Genomic DNA, 6,588 nt, shown 5'->3' with positions numbered 1-6,588 from the left:
CTACTACAACTACAATCATCACCACCACCACCTCCACATCATCATCATCATCATCATTATCACTACTACTACAACTACAACCACCACCACCACCACCACCATCATCAATACCACTTCTACTACAATCACCAACACCACATCATCCTCACTACCACCAGCACTACAATCACTACCATTAAGTTTTGGAGCTTTACTTCATTTGAAATAAGGAAGCTTCGGAATTGTATTTGGCATTGTGTTTATACATCATAATATAATTCTAATCAGTTATCTATTTAGAACTAGATACTATACAATATGTATGCCAAATACTATCCCAATTCCCTTTTACTTGTATGTGGGAATTCCTCTTTCGCATTGAAATTCCTACGAATGGTGTCTGAAATTCCTGTGAGCCAAATTTAAAGTTGGCGTCTCTTTGCTATGATGATGCAGTGAGTGTGAGAGAGTCATCACTACAAACATAAACAACAGAAACAATTTAAAAACATGACTATGACATGCAGCCACTCACACACGAGGCTATACTATTTATCCTTTTCTTTATATAGAACATGACAAGACAAATAAGAGCTTGACTCTCTCTACACTTCGCATTGATGTTTGTCGTCTGACGAGTTCAACTCTCGGCCCACCTGTCAATATTCCTTTTTGCATACGACGTAATCATTAATAGAATGTTGCGTGGTTTTGACCGTGAAGAAAACCTTAAGAAGTCACATTTATATATTTTAGAGACATCGTTTTGAATAATTTTGAGTTAAACGAGCGAGCAGTAAGTTATTTTCTTAGATTTCATGAACGGCCGATCAGCGCTTGTTTACTATAGTAACGTAATTCCCAGCCCAAGTCTTAATGGCGGATGGTTTTCTCATCGAGGCCGCTGGTTGGCTAGCCAATAAGAACACCGTGCGGTTTCCATTGGGTAAATTCCTTGGTGAAAATACACTGGGGTGTGTTCAGACACGGCAATTCTAAGAAGCGTCGCTTAGCCTTGGCAATGTATCCATCGTAAATATCAACGGCCCTTGAGCTATGCGTAGCGCTGTGGAACATTCCTAACTACTTCATGGTCATTCGACTACGATTCATGAATTCTTTCTTTCTTCTTCATTTCTTTCTTTCCTTTTAAAAAATATTTTAATTTGACGAATTGACTGATTTCAGTTAAGGGAGCGTTCACATATTACGTCATCAAAAATTTGCCCTTTTTAGACCCCCCCCCTCCCCCGTCATCACTTGTCATCATGACCTGACCCCCCCCCTCCCCCAACAGATGATGACGTCATCTAATTTAATAAAAACTAAAAGATAACTTTAATTTCACAATATTTGTTATTCATTTTTCAAACCATAAACATTGATTATCAACGTTTGATAAAACACATTCAGACATTTTATTAATTTCAGAAACTGTTGATAATTTATGTTTTACGATACAATGGGGACATAAAATTTAAATTTGCAAAGATAAAATCTAACAAACATTATTTAAATTAGGCTACTTGGTGCAGGTGCTATAAAAAAAATTTCAGAAAGTGTAATTTAAATAGTATAGGAGGCAAATTATTTTATAGCATATTAGTCTTTTAGTGGAATGAATTTCTGTTTCAATTTCCAAACATAAAATTAATTGATTCAAAAATGTTTCTGCCTTGGACCTCTGGCAATGTACTATAAATAGTATCATCAATTTCATCTTCATCGTCATCACTTTCTCCCATTTGCTGTTCTTCTTGTATGCCGCATTTTCGTTAATGGTCTTTCATTGCTGTGATCGAGGAGTGATACAATGAACATTTAGGGCAAGTTCGCCTTTTGAGAAGTGATACCCCTTTCCCATCTTGTTTCTTGAGAGATGGGCAATACTCATCATAGCAATTTATCTTTAGCTGTTTTGAAAGGAACAAACTTTGAAATAGGCTTTCAAATCTTCCATTATTGCCTATCTCCAAACCATCATCACATGAAGCAAGTGGTACAGGTGGTGGCAGAAAACGCTCTGGAAAAAAAGATGAATAGTTAGTACGCCAAGGTTTGCAGCATCAGTTGTCACTGCATTTCACTATTTGCAGCAGATATTGGGATTGACGAATGTGTTTTATCTTCCAATCATCTGTTTCTTGAAATTGAAGTTTGGGTCTTGGATTTTCAGGTGGAGGGATGAATTTTCCAACTACTGGGTATCCATCTATTATCCACTCGGACCAAATATTGGCTAATATTTTTCCAGTAGCTTCAAAGTTCCTTTTTTCCAGATCAACATCAACAGTCTTGTTGCTTCCATCAAGATGACGTCTATGAATATCAAATGGTAAGATGACAGATGCTGTATCCTTTGAAAGCGGTGCCATTCTTCTTTCCACCTCATTATGAGCGTGTGTAAAGACAAATACAGCATCAATATCCAGCGCCTTGAAATGTCTCTCCCAAGCAGCGAGTGTCTGTCCGTTTTTTTGGAGCCTCATCTGGACCACCATCCACTGAAACAAATAATAGGGGTTTGATTTGTCCATTAACTTTGCTGATGACGTCGATTTGCCTGTTTTGATGACATCATCTTGGGTCTGACCCCCCCCCCCCCTCCCCATGTCAACATTTGGTAGACCCCCCCTCCCCCCCTAGCTGATGACGTAATATGTGAACGCTCCCTAATTGACTGAGAATTTAGAGGTCTACCTTCCTTAAGTGTAACTCAATGTTTTAATTGGATCATTTCCCAGTCTTTTATAATAAACTTCCTGTTCAAGAGTTCACATCCGGCTTAGTGATGTTACTTCCTGTACCACGGTGTTATTTTCATGGATTTTGACAGAGGGTGTTATTTCCGGTTTTGTCACGTCACTTACGGTCAGTCCATGTCACTTCCAATATTCACCTCTAGGTCTGTGCCTATTTTGGCGCAAATTTGCGCAATTGCCGTTCGGAACCGTCCGGAGGCCATCTAAAGCATTCTCAAGCCATCAGGAGGCCCTCAGAGCTGTATGAAGCTTTCCAGAAGTCCGAAAGGGAGGCCTTCCGAAAACTCCTCGTGCTAGCATATCTTTCAATTTGTATTTTCACCGTGGATATTTTGTCACGCGTTTATTTATTCAATTTGTCAATATATAGTAGCATTTTAAAAACTCTAGAACAAGCCTTGGTAGATAAGTTAAAGTTTAAACTTACCTAATACGACCATTGTTTTGGTTTTCCGTCGCCAGTTTGTTTTGTGAAGCAGCCCTATTTTTTTTCTATTAGGGTTAGCTCGAGGTCAGAGGATTAAATATTAGGGTTAGTCATAAGTCTAAGTAAAGGTGCTTGGGTGTTTGCTTTTTTCCTATAAGCGTTAGTTAAATGTACTAGGTTTTATTTTTTCTTAGGGTTAGTTGAGGGAATATTTGAGTTGTTTCCCTGAGCATAATATATATTGGTTACAATAATCTTTTTCTGAATGGCCAATGTACTGTTTATCGTTCAGTATCACTAATCATTTTGTGAATGGTCACTTTAATATTTATAGATCAGTACCAATATTCTCTTTGTCAAGGTTTAATGTACTAGTTATAGATCAGTATCAAGAATCTTTTTGCCAATGCTTAATGTACTATTTATCGATCAGTACCAATAATCTTTTTGTCAATGGTCAATGTACTAGTTATCCACCAGTACCAATAATCTTTTTGTCAATGGTCAATGTAGTACTAGTTATCGATAACTAGTACTTTCACAATTGACAAAAAGATTATTGGTATTGATCGATAACTAGTACCTTCACCATTCACAAAAAGATCATTAGTACTGATGGATAAATGGTACATTGACCATTCCGAAAAAAGATTATTGTAACAGATATATATCCCTCAACCAACCCTGAGAAAAATTTGACCTATTACCTTTAGCTATCCCTTATAGGAAAAAAAAACACCGTAGCACCTTTAGTAAGACATATGACTAACCCTTATATAAAAAAGTGTCCTCCGACCTCGAGCTAACCCTAATTGAAAAAAAAAGTAAAAAACATAGGACTGCTTTCAATATTTCACGAAACAAAATGGCGACGGAAAACCAAAACAATGGTCGTATTAGGAAAGTTTAAACTTTCACTTACTAATCATCAAGGCTTGTTCTAGAGTTTTAAAAATGCTACTATACTATAATTATATATATTGACAAATTGAATTAAAAAATGCATGGGCTTTTTTATAGCCAGTTACAACGTCACAAATATACAAGAACACACACAACTCACGAACCCACAATGCTTCACCGACATAAAAACAGTTCACAGCAACATCACAGCTGAGAAAAAAAAAACAGAACACACAAAAATATGTCCTCAACATATGCTATTGAAATCGGTATTGACGCTTTTTCCTGGTCATAAGACATAGCAATTAAGGCTGCTGTCTGCTTTTCATTTTTCTATCGGAAATGGCAACTGGATTATAACTATAGTAAAGCCCTTTGCACGTTTATGGATGTTTCAAAACCAGCTAGTGTTATTTGTTATTGTTGCTAACGCCGCCATTTTCTCGCGGAGCCAACAAGAACAAAGGGACGTCACTCTAATGTTGTTCTACACTTGCCAAATAGAAAAAAATAAACTATCGGTTGGGAATCCTAGTAAATATTACTGCTTTTACACAATATATATATATAATCGAGGGGTGCCTGCGCAAAAGTCGTAACGATGATTTCGTTGATTTTTCAGGAGAGCAAATCAAAACTTTGCGGATGGAATTTAAATAGTTAACCAAAGACTATCGTGATGATTTTTATACCAATACAACCGTGATTATATAGTCTGCTTGATTGTCAGGACCCCGGTCACTTTTAGATTGTCATTTTTAATAAAACGACGCATTTTACGTAGCTATTTTCATTACGGCTTTTGTGCAGGGACATTTTTTGAAAAATGTCACAGTATCGCTCTGCCCCTTTACCGTATATCATGTTACTTGCATAGTGCATGCCGCCTATCCCGTTCTCAGGTGGAGGTTTGGCAGCCCAAAAGCCGTAACCGGGAATAAGACAGAGCTGTCAAGAGAAATTACCCTGAACACATTCTGCTCAAAAGCTGTAACTAGTGATACGGTGCAATAAAAACCACAACTAAGCGTAATTCTGGCCTGCCATAACACAGTAACTTGCGATACGGTGTTTGGGCAGGAGTGAATGACTGATGTACTTTGTTTAAAGAGTACGAAATGACACCGTAACACTGAGAAAATAAAGAAAATAATAGAGCTCTAAACACATTTTTGACTTTAAAAATTATAGTAAACATTCATTCTGATGCAAATAATCGTAATTCGTCCACAGAGGAATCAACAACTCCACCTCTCTCTCTCTCTCTCTCTCTCTCTCTCTCTCTCTCTCTCTCTCTCTCTCTCTCTCTCTTTCTCTTCTTCCACAAACAATCTCTCTTTCTCTCTTTCTCCTCTCTCAAACTCTCTCTCTCTCTCCTCTCACTGACTCTCTCTTTCTCTTCTCTCATTAACTCTCTCTCTCTCTCTTTTTCTTTCTTTCTTCTCTCTCACGAACTCTCTCTCTCTCTCTCTCTCCTTATCACAAAATCTCTCTCTTTCTCCTCTCTCACTAACCCCCTCTCTCTGTCTCCTCCCCCACTCTCTCCCTCTCTTTCTCATCTCTCCCCCCCCTCTCTCTCTCTCGTCCCTCTCTCTCTCTCTCTCTCTCTCTCTCTCTCTCTCTCTCTCTCTCTCTTTCTCTCTCTGAAAAATGGCAAAACTGTTGGCATTGATGAGTTATACCCCGACATGATTACTAACTTTGGACCAGAAACAATAAACTGGCTGGCAAATACTATGACAGACATCATGGACAAAGACACATACCCACAAATTTGAAAACATGCCAAAGTAATAGCCATATTAAATCCAGACAAACCAATGACTGAACCATCCAGCTACTGACCAATATCTTTACTTTGTTGCTTGTACAAGCTCTTGGAAAGAATTGTACTAGATTGAATCAACCCATTTGTAAATCCCTGCATACTGCCAAACAAGCGGGCTTTAGACTACAAAGAATCAGACGTGAACAGGTCCTTGCACTGACCTCATACATTGAAGCAGGCTTTGAGAGAAAAAAAAACCCAGAAAACTGGTGCAGTCCTAATAGACTTAACTGTAGCTCACGAATCTGTTTGGATAGGCGGACGATGTTAAAGCTTTCAAAAATGATTCCCTGTTGACAGACGCTTAAACTGCTGTCTACCATGACTGGACAAGACAATTTCATGTCATATTGGGAGGAAACAAAAGCAAAATACCAAAAATTAAAAACAGGGCACCACAAGGTTCAGTTTTAACACCAACTTTCTTCAATATTTATATCTCTGAAATGCCAAACTTCCAAGCACTCAAACTTGGATGCCTTGACGACTGGGCCTTAGCCTATCGATCGAAAAACTGGAAAGAGATTGAAGAAGTTTTACTCAAAGACACCTCCCGCCTGAAACAATACTTGGATAGGTGGTAAATAAAAATGAACATCACCAAATCAGTATCCACAATTTTCCACTTGAATAATCGAGAAGCAACAAAGGAATTGAAAATCATAGGTGGTAACTCAATACTACCTTCA

This window comes from Berghia stephanieae, chromosome 7 (assembly GCF_034508935.2).
Source record: "Berghia stephanieae isolate SIO BIC M18660-M18661 chromosome 7, UCSD_Bste_1.3, whole genome shotgun sequence".
Taxonomy (NCBI): Eukaryota; Metazoa; Mollusca; class Gastropoda; order Nudibranchia; family Aeolidiidae; genus Berghia; species Berghia stephanieae.
The sequence above is the reverse complement of the archived record's forward strand: the minus strand, read 5'-3'. Positions refer to the sequence as shown.